General features: G+C 36.5%; 1 protein-coding gene across 44 annotated transcripts in view; it reads right to left on the bottom strand.

Annotated features, from left to right (window-relative positions):
- LOC105470366 (zinc finger and BTB domain containing 20) overlaps positions 1 to 15843 on the bottom strand; it is an 814500-nt gene that overhangs the window by 350194 nt on the left and 448463 nt on the right. For all 44 annotated transcript variants that reach the window (XM_011722248.3, XM_011722238.3, XM_071089360.1 and 41 more), the window contains one exon: positions 13092 to 13139. The gene's annotated coding sequence lies outside the window, so the exon portion shown is untranslated. The remainder of the gene's footprint in view (positions 1 to 13091; positions 13140 to 15843) is intronic.

The raw sequence follows: 15843 nt of genomic DNA, 5'->3' as shown, positions 1-15843 counted from the left end.
TGAATACTACTGTTCCTAACATTTTGAACCTATCCGATCATTTAATCCTACAACAATCTTTTGGAGGTGAGTGCTATTATTATTATTGCCATTTTGTAACAGAGAAACTAAGCCAAAAAGAAGATAAATGTTTGAAAAGTCATAAAGCTAGTTAGCAGCTGTGCAGCTGAACTAGACACCTATAGCCCACAGAGTTTAACCATCATGCTATATTGCTTCATTAGGTTGAAAGATTATTAAATGAAATGGGTTAAACAAAGTTCTAGGCACATGGCACGGCACAGAGTAGGTCTTCATGAAATGTTAGCTTCTTTTTTTCCTTCAATCTCTAAAATTCTGTAATAATAATAACTATAATACCTTTATTTTCAAGTTATATTCTGCTTTTTAAAGACTTTATGACATCTGATTTAAATTTCACAAAAAAACTATGGTGAATGTAGAATAAATCTTCACTAAAATGACACTGAAGATTATTTAAAGGCATAGAATGTTACTCACAACACAGATTTAAGAGACAAAAGTAGGAACAGTGTTCAGTGTTTTACCAAAAACAAAAAGGGTATATATACACAGGAAAAAAAAAAAGATTATAAAGGTATATCCTCAAAGTTTGAAAACAAATTACTTCTAGATGATTATAGGTGATTTATTTGTCCTCTTGTAATTTGTGCTATGCACAGAATTCTACACTGGCTTTTGTATGCTTTCTATACTAAGAAAAAATAAAAAAGAAGAGTAGTATTCCTTTTTCGAGATCATAATACTGAGGGGGGAAAATCAGTAGAAATGTGTGAGATTTCACCCTCAGTGATAGAGCTGGAATAGAATCCACGCTGCTCCTCTCTATCCTACTGTGTTTTATCTGACCGTTATTGTCTATTCAGTGCTTACCATAATTGATGAATTCAAAAGTAATCTATGATGAAATCCCCTGAAGGTGATTAGAGAGACTGTGATTGTAAATGTGGTATCAACCACTAACACAAAAGTCCCTTATACCTCATCAGGCTTCTTAAGTTTTTTATTCAAGCCATTTGTTTCTGAGTCCAAACCAATAATACACATGATAGACTGGATTACTTTCTCTAATTCTTCACACCCTCTCTATAATAGAACTTTACATCCGTAAACTTTACCATAAGACTTTAACGTAACTCTCAGTAGAGTATGTGTTAATGTGGGAGATGGGATATATATCTCTGTCCCTTGGCTTTGAGCTTGGTTAAGTGACTTGCTTTGACTAATGAAATATTACTAAATATGAAATGAGCAGAGGCTTTAGGTATTTTCTGGGGGAACAAATTCTGTAGTTGTCAATAGTTTATCTTCCTACATTAAATGTTTGATAAACTTTTCTAAAAGTAGGAATTTTTTTTTTTTCAGAGAGAAATATAGCTAACATGGAATATCATGTCCTTTTGTACTTACCTGGAGCCAAAGTAAACTACTTGGAAAATTAACGTACCTTTTGCTAGACTATTCCTCATTCTTTAGTTTCTTCAGTCCAGACGGGGACATTTGGTTAAAGAGGAGTAGGCTTGTGATTTTAAGGTGATCATCTTGGTCACCATACCCCAGAAAAAATCTTTACATATCCATGTCTTGGACACTGAGGTACAGAAAGAGAGTTCTGAACTCTACATTCCATTGTCATTTGCGTTGGGGAGCCTTATTAATCTGTCTCACGGAAGGTGGACTCGTCACCAGTACTCTATGGATAGAGTGGGTCTTACATTTCTGTCTAGGAAACAGACACCAGCAGGACTTCACTATCTCTCATTCTAGGCTGGCTTCGTATTATCACAGCAACAAATATCCTCCAAAAAGAGTCACTTAAAAGCCTGTTGACCTGGAGATCGAGACCATGGTGAAATCCTGTCTCTACTAAAAATACAAAAAATTAGCTGGGCGCGGTGGCGGGCGCCTGTAGTCCGAGCTACTCGGGAGGCTGAGGCAGGAGAATGGCGTGAACCCGGGAGGCGGAGCTTGCAGTGAGCAGAGATCGAGCCAGTGCACTCCAGCCTGGGTGACAGAGCGAGACTCCGTTTAAAAAAAAAAAAAAAAAAAAAAAAGCCTGTTGACCTTGAGCAGATACTTCAAATGGTGGCACATACTGCCACCCGGGTTTATATTCCCCCGGGTTTAACCAAGGGTTATTTGCAATTTTTTGGAGTACAAACTAAAATGTCATCTGTTTTTCTCCCACTTAATAAAGCATATTAGAAAACATAAGTGTAGAAGTGTGACTTTTTCATAGGAATAATCTTGTGTTTGTTTTAATTAAATTTTTAAAAGAGTAAACCATATACCTATACTTCAGGTCAGGCACAGTGGCCCACGCCTGTAATCCCAGCACTTTGGGAGGCCAAGGTGGGTGGATCACTTGGGGTCAGGAGTTTGAGACCAGCCTGGCCAACATGGAGGAACCCCGTCTCTACTAAAAATATAAAAATTAGCTGGGCATGGTGGCCTGCTCCTGTAATCCCAGCTACTCAGGAGGCTGAAGCAGGAGAATCGCTTGAACCTGGGAGGCGGAGGATGCAGTGAGCTGAGATCGCACCACCTCACTCCAGCCTGGGCGAAAGAGTGAGATACAATCTCAAAATAAATAAATAAATAAATACATACATACATACATACATACATATTTTTTTCAGAAATTTATTAGTAACATTTATTGTAACACACTTCACACTTAATTGAAACAAACCTAATATCTCTTATTATTGGCAAAACTTATTGGTGTAAACTATGCATTTAGTAGTTCATTCAACAAACATTAATTAAGCACCAGCTATGTTTCTGGGGTGTGCTAGATTCAGGAGGCCACAAGTGAATAAAACAATGTCTCTCCCTTCATGTTTTAATAATATATTGAGGTGAGCAATTGGGCTTCTATCTAGCTTTGGGAATCAGGCTATGAATGGACAATAAATCATGGGGGGCAGTCAACAGTAGAGAAGAAGTTGATGCAAATTGATTAATACAAACAAACCAACCTGAGTACCTGGCTCATTTAAGGTTCTCTCCAAAGGCTTGGGTGCAGGCAGTAACTTAGAAGGTAATCTCAGAGGGCAAGACAATAACAAAGAATGGCCAGGATCTCTGAGATTTGTACAAAATGGCTACAGAGGTAGACATTATAAAGAAATAGAGGCTGGAACATCTCTTTTTTTGGTTCTATTCCTCCTTTAGTTGAGAGGTTCCCCAGGGCATTAAGTTCGACTTCTGTAAGCCCCGCTCTCCCCATCCTAGACTTTTTGAGATCTCCCAGCATTGGAAAAGGTCCTGGGGCAGAAGGAAAAGCATACTTGAGGTGGGAGTCCAGGTTAGCAGAGAACGGCTTCAGGTGCAGCTGAAGGGACCATGGCAGTACTGCCTGACATCTCTGAGGGACCATGACAGGATTTTGACAGACATATCTGCTACAGAAGCCTATAAAGACTTGGGGTGGGGGGCAGTGGTGTATAATATACTGTGTAGTCTGATATTGCATCCTTTAACGTATGGTCTGGGGAAGGTTAGGCTGCCTCTTCTTTACTAAATGATATTCCAAACAAAGTGTCTCCTCTGACTCCTGCATGAAGTCAAACTTTGGGACAGTAAATCCTACACTGTCCACCTAAGAAAAATGACGTGTTGTTAATAGGCTTAACTGATTCTCTTGCTATGATGGCAAGATCAGATTTTTAGCAGAGCTTATGAAAATCCTGACACTCATTCACCAATTATTTTCTTCTAGGAGTCTAATATGTATTTCATCTTCCCATATTTCTGGGAAGAAATGGTTGAACGACTTTAGGGAGCTTTTCCCAACATGCTGATGCATTTTTGCAGCGTTTTGCCATAATGGGGCCTATTGAAAATTTTTCTGACATTCTGAATTCATGGCATTAAGATTTGTGTTGTTGTTTTTGTATCTGGTTTGCATTTACTTTTGTTTTTATTAAAGTACAGGAGAAACTGGGAAAGGTTAAGAGTTGCACCTAAATGTATGAAGCTTGAGGTCTTTGAACATAAATGAGTTAGATATACAGAAAGTTATTAAGACCTTTAAGCATTTGGAAACATTTCATCATTGCTGACAATATCTATCTACTTTAGTTCACCCTGCCTGAGCAGCTCCTGCATTGCTACAAGGATGAAGGTGGGGTTATTTAAAAATGTACCAAGCTGTGAAAGAGTTTTCTGGAGAAAATTGGTTTGGGGGCTCCGAGCATAAGGATAAACAATGAATACTTTTATGGTTGCAGGAGAAGAGTTGATAAACCCCTCATTCCTCTAACATAATGTATAAAGGAAAATATTGTATTCCTGGTCCTCACAAATGGGGTGGTGGCAGGGTAAGTAGGTTATATGAACACACATGTCTTCCCTTTGACAATGAGTGGGCAAGCTTTTAAAAAAAAAAGGTCTAAAAAAATAAAGAGCCCTGGGGACCATTTAGGTTCTATCAGTGAGTTCTATCCTGAGATATCAAATCCAGTTGCACAGAATCTAAATGTCAATATTTACAAAGCTCTTTCCATCTTATATCCCGCTTCCTTTTTCTTTTATTCTCTTTCTACCCCTTTTCCTTCCTCCCTATTCCCTTGATCCCCTACATCATTCTGTTTTCCCATTTGCTCTCATTTCCTAACAACCCCCATCCCCATTAGTCAGTCCAAAATCTGTTCATCCCGGTATAGGCTTCAGTGATGGAAAAGAAAGGGCCCCAAACAAAGCCACCATCCAAGACAAGGAGCTCCAGAGGGTGGTGAATTGGTGATTGAGGTAAAGCCTGGGGACTGAGAATGTTCACCGCTCTGGAGGTTCTTAGCCCGAAAAGTGATTAGGCATCAGCAGGCTTGATAGCTGTATCAAGCCTCATGATTTCAAAGCTTTCATGAGCTGACAAGGACTTGCTAATTTCAAACTTTCTAACCAATTACAATCACAAAGAACTCAGGACAACAATCAGTGAGCAAAATGAAACTGCTGGAGTGAAGCAGCCCTCGGCAGGTTTCACTCTTGTAGCTCTGCTACGCAACGTGCAGCTGGGACTCTGCTTCAATAAGTAAATAAAAATACGTTATAAAATACAAACATACACAATGGATCCCACTTGCTGTCTTGTTCCCAGTAAAGGGGTATGTAGGAACCCTGTCTTGCATTCATTCAGTCCATTAATTTCTGATGGTGTTAATTAAAAACTTTTGATGCTGGTTTGAATGGAAAATACCTCAAACAGTGTTTCCTTTATTGAAACACCAAGTTCCAAGTCTGGATTATTAGGTTAAGCTCTGTCAGTAGTGAGACCAACATAAATGCTTTTCATACCATATGCTTTGACAAAAGAGAATAGTAATAATAATAATAAATAAATGAAAAGGAAGAAGAAAAAGTGTTTAGATTGAAAACTCCTTTACTTCACAAACCTGTTTTTTTAAGGACTAAACTGAAAAACCAGGTCCCTGAATGTAGAACATATAATTTAAAAAAAAATCTTTTTTTCAAATCTTTATAGAACATTCAAATCACCCAATGTTCCAGAACCTGAATTTTTTATATTTTAAAATGAAGAAAGCTGCTTAAAATAAGTGAATCAGCTGCTAAGTGATTTCTCTCTGTCTTTTCCTCTACTCTCTCTTTAAAAAGACTGAAAAATGCTTAAAATGGTATATGCAATTGATATGTGCAGCTTAAGAAGCTTAATATAATTACTGAGGACTCAGACTTTCTATTTAAAAATAAGATATGGTAGGGTAATAGAAACTCTGAGCGGTGAGTATTCATCCCTTGTGACAGTGAGGTGTGGGAAATGTTTCTAAATGTTTAAATCCACTGAGCAAGGTAAGGAGTGAGAAGCAGCTATTCACAGAATTTTCGGTCCTTCTGAAAACCTAGGGAGGCCTAGGAAACTCAGAGAACAACTGAGGAGGATAGTATGAGAGATGCTGCGCAGGAAACAAGCAAATAAAATATCCATCTCTTCAATCCAATGCTTTTGTGAGGTATTCAGCAAACCACCAAAACATTCTGATTGATTTTTAAGACTCTTCTCTAATTTTATTTTTTAATTACTCTTCGAAACCTCTGTGTATTGGGCCTGAAGCCTTGGGCACCTATTCTGAGAGGTCCTATAAATATGTCTCATATATGCCCCTTTCTCTTTTGTTTTCTAATATACCTTTCTCTATCATTTTTCATTTCCCAACCTGTTTATTCGCACTGTCTGCAACGTCATCTGAATCCTTGAAAAACCACAAGACTTTCCCTTTATTCCCCCTGAAGGCCTTCATCACTCTTGTTCTTGTTTTGATCTACATATCTCTAACGAGAATGAAGTTCTCCACAAAGGCTAAGCAGTTTGGCAGAACTTCCTTCCTTCCCTCCCTAACCACAGGCTGTATTGACCTCATCCTCTTGGATCAGTTTGCAGAAATGGTCTCCAGACTTTATGTGATATGATAGTGAACCTTCAACAACAATGACAACAACAACAACAACAACAACAACAACAACAGCAACAGAATAACTTCAGTATAAGGCATGTGAGAAAAATACGCAGAGTAATAGAACTAAAACTCCATAAGGGAAATGGGCCTGAGCAAACCACAACATGGGTCTATTTGTTCACAAAATGTATGATTTTTCCCCAGAGTACATTGATAGAGGATATTGCCTACGAAGGACCAGTAAATGTAAATTAACTAACAGATATGTAGCAAATGAATGCATTTAAAGATGATTTCCAGCTGAAATGATTTTTTTTTCTTTTTTTTTTCTGGAGACCAAGTTTTTGTTAAACTTAATCCTTACTCTCTTTCCTTTCCAGCAGCAGAAACATCTGGTCGGTTTTAGATTCCCCTTGGATTTCCAACTTCAAAGGGAATTATAAAGAATAACAAATTCATGTACCGGCACTAAAAAAAATTAGAGCAGCAGGAGAGAATGGTAAAATTGTCCTTATTTGACTGCTAGTGACAGGCGCCACAGGCAGAACTATGAGAAAAGACAAAGGCAAGATCACCAGTTGACAACCAGAGTTCCTGCAAGAGACTGAATCTTTGGCTACATGCAAATATGCACAGGGCCCTTAACAATCCATAAGGAGATTTACTTGCTTAAGGAAAATAAATAGGTAAATAAATAAAAGGAGTTGAAAGGTTAAAAAAAAAAAAGAAAAAAAAATGAGTTCACGTTTGCCTGTCACATAGTTTGTTGAAATAACAACAAATAAACCAATAAATATTTGTTGAAAGAATGACCTGGAAATAATTTTAAAGATCCACTTAGCCCCTTGGGTTTTATTTGATTTAAAGAAAATTGTGAGAGTTCTGATTCTACAAAGGGCTGGATAAGTCATCCAAGAAATAATACAGGCTCTTAAGAGCCACTAGGTTTGGATCTCCAAAGGTCTTAAAAGTAGTTTCTGTTTCTTCTTTGGCTCTGGATCCTTATTATCAAAAGATGTGACCAGAAATCAAAGTCTTCCCAGTGGTCGGGCGTGGTGGCTAACACCTGTAATCCTAGCACTTTGGGAGGCCAAGGCAGGTGGATCACTTGAGGCCAGGAGTTTTGGAGACCAGCCTGGACAACATGGTGAAACCCTGTTTCTACTAAAAATACAAAAATTAGCTGGGTGTGATGGCACATGTCTGTAATCCCAGCTACTTGGGAGGCTGAGGCACGAGAATCACTTGAACCCAGGGGATGAAGGTTGCAGTGAGCCAAGATCGCACTACTGCAAGCCAGCCTGGGTGACAAAGTGAGACTCCATCTCAAAAAAAACAACAAAACAACAACAAAAAAACCCCAAACTAACTGTTCAGTACATGCTCAGTACTTGGGTGATGGGATCATTCATACCCCAAACCTCAGCATCACACAACATACCCAGGTAACAAGCCTGCACATGTATCCTCTGAATCTAAAATAAAAGTTGAAAAGAAAAAAAAAAAACAAATTTGTAACTGTGTCAAGTTGTGTTTGACATCACTTTATAGAAATGAATTTATTCTTCTCCTCTATCATTTTCTCAGCAAAACTGAAACACACTTCTAGAGTGCAGGTCTTGATATAATCAGACATGAGAAAATGAGAACAGTTAGAGAAAATACAATTTTGCCATTGTAATTACCTCTTACAAACAGCCTTTCCTCTTTCCTGTTTTATGTGCAATGTGTACAGCAACAACAATAAAAATAAACAAAGACATGATTAACCAATCAACTTGTTTCTCCAAAGAGAGAAATAGTTAAGGGCTAAAGTGCCTTTCAATAATTAATTATAAGAGTCTTTAAACAGTATTCAGAGGTTACAGATTTCCATACCACAAATATATTAGGTTGATTCACAGAGTGGCCATCAAATACCCAGAAAGCAAATTACTTTTGACCAAAATGTATACATCAACAGTACGGTTAGGAATGTCTTCATAGAGGAGGACAGAACATACAGAACCAGTTCTCTATGGAGCCTAGCATAGTCTCCCGTGGACCAATCCACATAAGATAAGACCATCTACAGAGCACATTCTTCATATCACAGACTCTAGGTAAGAAGAAAGTATTCTCTAGGTAAGAGGAAGAAAAAGGTGAAGATTTCTCTCTTTAACACTTCCACTATGAAAGGAATGAGCTGACTACAGAACCATTTTCTTGAATATTTTTGTCTTGAGTGGGGATTTTATTCTTCCCTCACCACCCTAGGTAGAGCAGAATCACCAAAGTTATCTCATTATGGTAATGCCATAAATCCCATCTTATGGCAGTTGTGCACGATCCTGTGTTATGCGTCCAATAAAGTTTATTCAGAAAATATGTCAGCTTCATTAAACAGGGATCTGATGATCTGAACAAACCACTTATCTTGCTTTTGTGTCATATATTGGTATCCTTAGGTCTAAAATGAAAATCTTGGTTGGTGGGGCTATTTGCCAAGGATTCCCTGCCTTATGTAAGCAGAAACATCTAACCACAATTTTGAGCTTAACTGTGGGGAAGGAGGTGGAAGGTATATTGTACTAGTTTTTTCTAAGAAATGTTTTATAGCTTGAGGATATGTGAGGTCACAAATGTAACAACAATTGAACTAGTACCAACAGCCAAAGAGGCCAAGGATAAGGAAACCTGAAGCAAGAGAAAAAGGTGTATGTGTACATATACCAAGAAGCAAATGTTATCATTAATAATAATTATTGTTATTACAGCTATTAGAATGATGAGGCATTGATGGTTCACTTGGGTGAAATATATAATACATAAGCTAGAAAGAACCGTGGATAAACTTATGGCTCTTTTTAAAAGGCAGTTTATATTCTAGGTTTATGTGATATGAGACACATAATTTAATACCACATGTAAGAACAGGATGCTGAAAGAAGTGGAGAAGAGTTGCAGCTTTAAAATAGTATAGTGGCTAGTTCCTACTGGTCTTTTCTTGTTACACCTGCCTTAGCCAAGCCACCGATATAGTTCTAACCTTTTCTGATATTTTAATAATGATGACATGCTCAGAGTAAAGGAGACAAAATAATCAGAAGATTCAGAGGGGAAAAAGAAATGGAAAGAAAAAAAAAAGAGTTTGTATTGTTTATACCATCTAATCTGACAAATTTTATATATGCTCTCTGTTTGCTTGGGATAGTTTATTGCTGATGTTATGACTTTCTCTCTTTTTTTTTTTTCCATATGCTTTGCTCTACCGGTTTTGGCTGAAAATATTTTGTATATGTCCATACTGTAAACCCTCATATTTTTCTAGAGATTTAGTGTGGTGGAGAAACTTTTTTTCTTCCCCAAGGGTTAGGCACATCAATATTCAAGCTACTCACTTTCGAGGCCAATGGAAAATGTGCTCCTAAGATTAAATAGACCTGAGTAACACATAAATTCAGTTTATACTGATGCAGTATGTTGCACAGTTACAGCCTGAATTTCTGATGAGTGTAATACACCTGTTGGACAACACATCACTACTGAATAGTCACTGACCTACAATTCGAAGACAGCAAAACAGCCTAAGTCTCCAGATACAGGTTCTCTACAGACAGCCTGATTCGTACACAGCATTCCTCATCTGTGGAACTCTGTATGTAAAGGATCTAGGCTAGCTATGGAAAGCTGGCTCATAGAGGGTTCTCTAAAATATTTTTAGAATAAACTAGAGCAATAATACAAGCACAGAGAGTACTCTTTGGTATACAACGCATAATTTCTTTCCCCCCAAACATGGTGTTTAAAAATACGATTCAGATTTTTATTACACAATTCCCCCTTTTACATATTTCTAAATGCCTCACATACCCATCACATGTTTTCCATGTCTGTCAATAACCTTAATTAAAAATTATAAACTTTTAAAGCCAGTGTTACATTTGATTTAAGTAGATTTGCCATATTTATCTGGTATTGGTTGGCTGCAGCCAGACTGGAGTTCTAAGTAATCAGGCAACTATGCTTTCCTTTCACCTCAGGTAAAGAATTGTATTCAACACATGCTTAAACCCAATAATAAGTATAATTAATGCTGTATAGATCTGGCATGCAAATTATCATCCTAAATTTGAGTCAAGTAAAAAAAGGACCAAAAGAAAATAGTTCCCCCAAGAAACCTAGCCAAATCTGTGAAATATTTCTCTAGGCAACCAAATTGCCCTCTGGCTTAAAGATGTGTCTAAGAATATTAGGGAACTCACTGATGAGATTTTACAATCAATTGTTACATGTTAGAAAATACGATGTCAGGATACTATGAAGAAAAACACTACTATATACAATAATAAGAACTATTTATCTGAATTGTTTTAACATTAACATGTAAAAAACATCCTGATGGATCTGAAATAATGATGTACTAAATGCTACGATGTCTGGGGTTTGCTTCAAAATAACATTGCGATATAGTGAGAAAATAACAGGCCATCATTGTGCAAGCTGGTGATGAATACATGGGAGTCCATTATAGTAATTTGTCTATATTCATGAATTTAAGATTTTTATGATAAAAAATTTAAAAACATATACTGATTTGAACTTTTATTTGTTTATTATTTGTTGACTGATTCATTTACTGTTTATGCAAGGTATTAAGGAGATATAAAAAATAGATAATAATAATAATGATGCTCTTGTTGGGCATTTAGGTTAAAAGAGCTATTCCTCTGCAGGAATATTATATATTTATTTTAAATGTTTACAAAGCCTATGTAATTACATATTTCTTAGGTTAAATTTTGAAAGCAGGACACAAAATTATATAGAAAGTATGATAACATCATGTTTTAAAAATATATCCTCAGGGGAAAATGAGAGTAAGGAAATATATCAAATGGTTATTAATGATTGGATTTAAATTATAGAAATAATTACTTTAATTTTTCTTCATTTTACTCCTATGTGTTTTTCTAAATTATTTTTAATGAGCATGCATCATTTTAAAATGAAAATAAATATTTATTCATTAGTGGAAAAGATGTGTTGTCCTTTCCCAAGGAGCTTTTCATTTACTGAAACAGAGAAACTGCAAACACACAGCATTGCCCTGATAGCTTAAATCTTCATACCTAGAAGGGAAATACACCCACAGGAAAAGAAGCATCAATACAGATTTTATCTGATCATAGAAACATAAAGAGCTTTCTCTGTGTTGGATAGAAATAGGGAAGAAACTAGCTTGTTTGCAAGCCAGCAAAAGTGTGAAATTCAGGCCTTTTTGTGATGAGATCATTTTGTGATAAATGCAAAAGGAGCGACAAATTAAAGTTACCAAATAAGACTTTCCCTTGAGCTCCTGAGGCTTACAATAATATGAGTTTCTTTTGGGGTAGCATAGCAAGTAAAGCATGGGAGTGGGGAGGGAGGCGGAGCTACAATCCTGAAGGCTCCTGGCCTTCACTGGTGAGATGGATACGCTCTGAGAGACAGAGGTAGATGTGCAACAGAATCAGAAACAACAACACAGTGACAACTATGGATTATGCACAATGGATATGGAAAGTCTCTTTAGAAAACTATCTTTATTACCGCAAGAGATTATTTCCCTCATTTTATGCACATTCATATAAAGCGAAGTCAAGAGTGTAATTTTTAAAGATTTGGATGAATATGATGTTCATGACCAAACAGGCCTAGAAGGAGCCAGGCAGAACACAGTTAGATGCCAGGCAAGTCACCCTTTTCCTCCTCCTCCCTCTCCAGTATATTTGCCAGTGTATTTCAGTGCAGGTCAGCCTCTAGTAAAGTAAGTTGTTTCAAGCTCTGATTGGATAATACTTTATCCATACACCCCCAGTCTTGACCTGCACTCTTCTCCCAGTCATGGAAATATCAAGAATTCTAGAAGGCCACAATACCAATCTTTTCGAAACTTTACAAACTTTACAAATTTTCACTAAAAGACACCTAGAAAAATCTTCAAGCCTATGCTCACCTGTAGCCCTGGTCTTGGTCCTCTTACTTAACTGGTAAAAGAGGATAGTCATATTCATGTCTCTAAAGGGTATTTTCCCTTTAGGCTTGTTGGTAAGTACAAGAGCAATCATGCCTGATTTTAAGATTGATCCAAATGAAGCCAATGCATTTCAAATTTACAGAATACCACAGAATACTAATGGGTAGTTCAAAGAATCACCAAATGTGTTTGGAAGGTTTTGAGGTTTTTTTCAAAACATACAGCGTTCCACACAGGAAACATCAGTGCCCAACTTCACCCTATCACCCTTTCTGTCCACTCAGGAGTCTCCTTTGGAAATGTATCTCTCTGGAGGGTCTTCCAAACAAGTCCTTAGAGTACTTCCATCTTGTTTAGCAGAGTCATTCTAAAATATTTGCCAAAATCTGTGATAATAGGTTCGGGAGGTCACGTTTCTTATTCTTCTAAATGCTGGTATTTCAAATGAACAAATAAACAAATAGGATATTAAAGATCTATCCTTTACCAATGTCAAAATATGTTCTGTCAAAATTTAGTATTGCTAAAGTTTAGACCCAAAGACTCACCACAGCCTTTGGATCTCATATTTTCTGAGGTTCATGGAAATATATTTGACTTCTTTGCACCTCAATATTTTGGACTGCCATTTAGAGATAATGAGAGTTACTTACCAGACAGCAATGTCATGAGGAATATCCTGTTAGTAATGATGAAACATTCTGAAATAAAAAGAGTACGGGTAAGTGCTAGGTATTTATTTTAATAAATGTATGACAACATGGTAATCATAGAAAATAACCCATTTATTCCTCACTTTGGGATACTGACTTAGTGGTAGTATACAAAAAGTAAAGGATGTTTCCCTTTGGGAATGGAAATGGAATTGTGCACTAAGAAAGTAGCTTTCGTAACTGCCTGCACGTTTTACTTTAAGGTCTCTAACCAGTTGCAACCAGTTATGAATGACTTGTTGCCCATTTCTGCAATTCACTGTAACTTTGTACTGAGAAGGTTATGTTTTATGGTTAATTATCCATGGTCTGTTTAAAAAAATAAATCAAACCATTGTAAACCACTAGGATTTGCAGCTCCATTTGAACTTTACTGTAATTTTGATCAAACATTTTGTCAACAAAAACAAACTGGTTTCTCTTTGTTTTTAGTTGTTTGTTATTCGTGTTATAAATATTGTGGCAATGGTGGGAGAATAAGCTATGGATTATTTACCCTCGGTTTCATGAGTTGTGAGTTATTGGCCTTATCCTCCTTTATGAGTATAAATAAATGTATAGTATTATATTCCAAGTCCTGTAAGACAAATGGAACGAGTGAACTGAAACCTTTTCGATCCAAAATCTTTTATGCGAAGTCATAGAACAACAAAACAAAACCCAAATTAACATTTAAAAAGCTTCTACTGTGGAGCAACAAAGTCTTTAAATATTATATACTCTGCATTTAAAAAATTGCTCGTCTAACAGGCAGCAGTCTATCAATCATTCTACAAGCTTTTCAGTGCCTTTAACATTTAGAAGCTACATGTGGTTTTCCCACAGATCACCCAGCACCCCCAATACCACTACCACAATGAAAGCCTTGAAAATGGCCAGCATGATTACTTTAAGCCAAAATAGATTTAGAAAAATCAGGAATTCATGTAGCTAAAAGTAATGTAACACTATATAAAAGAAGAACCCTATAGAATTTTTTTAATAGTTACCATCCTCAGACCTACATAAACAAAAGAAGTCCAAAAACAATTGTCCAGAGAAAATAAGAAAAGCCAAGATTCAAAGGACCCTGTGGCAGAGTGCATGAGGAGCATATTCGATAGCTAGAATCATAAGCACCTAACACATTTGCATATGAAACTTAATGAGGATCACCAAAGTAGCTTGCCAAAAATTATGTCTGTTAAATGAGCCAACAGTCTATGCAGCACCAACCCCTAAAAAGAACCTCTAGGAAAGACGTAAAATTGTCTTCTGAAATTTGCTTCTTTTATAAAGGCAGAAAGGATAACAAGGGTTTCCTCATAAAATGAAGTGATTGGGCCACTACTAGAACCTGAAGAGTTCTGTATCAGATTTCTTCTTACCCTTTATTACTTGCAAGGCTTACTGCTTACCTGCATCAGCACTCTGAAGGGATGGCCATAGCAGGTCCCTTACCAGTTCACTGAAACATGGAAAATATTTATGATGGTACTACTATGTGCTAGACACAACTGGACTGATTCTGCTTGAAAAGGTAAGTCAGTAACTGAGGTTCTTGTTGCGGCATTAAAAGAAAAAATCTATCCCTACTGCCAACAACAATAAGAAAAGCTAGGATGAAAGAGTTGTTAAAGACTTATGAAAAATTTGAAACTGTTTAAAATTCTCCCTAGCTTCTTTTCTTGCATGTCCACAGAACAGAAAACTTAGGCCTGCCACCTGTCCTAAGCCTGGATCCCATATTAAAAAAATAAAAAGAATAGAAAAATGAGAAACAGCTAATGTGTTCCCAAGGCCTTGGTTACAACAGAAAATGAGAGCCGAGAAGTCTACATTGGCACACATCGAGCTTTGAAAGGTCAGTCCTGCCCTAGCATGGTTCAGAGAGCGTGAAAACCCACCAAGATGAAAATGGAAGCTATTCTGACAACAGGAGGCAGGGAGAAAGTTCAAAGAATTTTCCTCTGCTTCTTTTATAACGAGATACCTTCAACTATTTTTGACAAACAATAAAATGCAAATCTCCCTCACTTTTGTGTTGTAAGTTTTTTTTTTTTTTTTAAATCTAAGCAACCCATTTGAAAATTAGGGTACTCAGAATAACTTCTTGTATACAGAACTACACATTTAAAAAAGCTTTGTGCAGATTGTTAATCATATTAAAATTACATCATAAACAATGCACTTTACATAGGGCAAATGTTTTATGTTTTTTTCTTTTGACAATCAGGCACCTACATGCAAAATTGCATATTGGAATCCAAACTCAACTATAACACATGTAGAGGAACCCTTAGAAAAATGCATGTGGGAATATGATTTCCTAGTCAGAGACGAGAATATTCTGACCAATTTTCATTACTTCTCTGCAATAAATTTATCTGAGCTATAGATCCTGTTAAGAAAATAAAGCTAAACGGAAATGTATTGATAAAATACATTAAATATATATACTAGCTTAGGCATTATTCATATTAAGATCAGAAAAGATTTCCCCAAGTCATCATAAATACAGAAATGGGATAATACCAATAATCTTGATCACCCAGTTATTGAAACAGAGAACCACATATGTGGGCAATAAAACTTTTGATTTTTATCTTGTGCACCGGATTTTTCCATACAAAGGAATTCTAAATTACAATAGTTAACATATAAGACAGTGTTAAAATAATTCATAACTTGAGTAAAATCAAATGAACCAATT

Source organism: Macaca nemestrina, chromosome 2 (genome assembly GCF_043159975.1).
Source record: "Macaca nemestrina isolate mMacNem1 chromosome 2, mMacNem.hap1, whole genome shotgun sequence".
NCBI lineage: Eukaryota > Metazoa > Chordata > Mammalia > Primates > Cercopithecidae > Macaca > Macaca nemestrina.
Note: the sequence above shows the minus strand (reverse complement) of the source record. Positions and strands in the feature narration are given on the sequence as shown.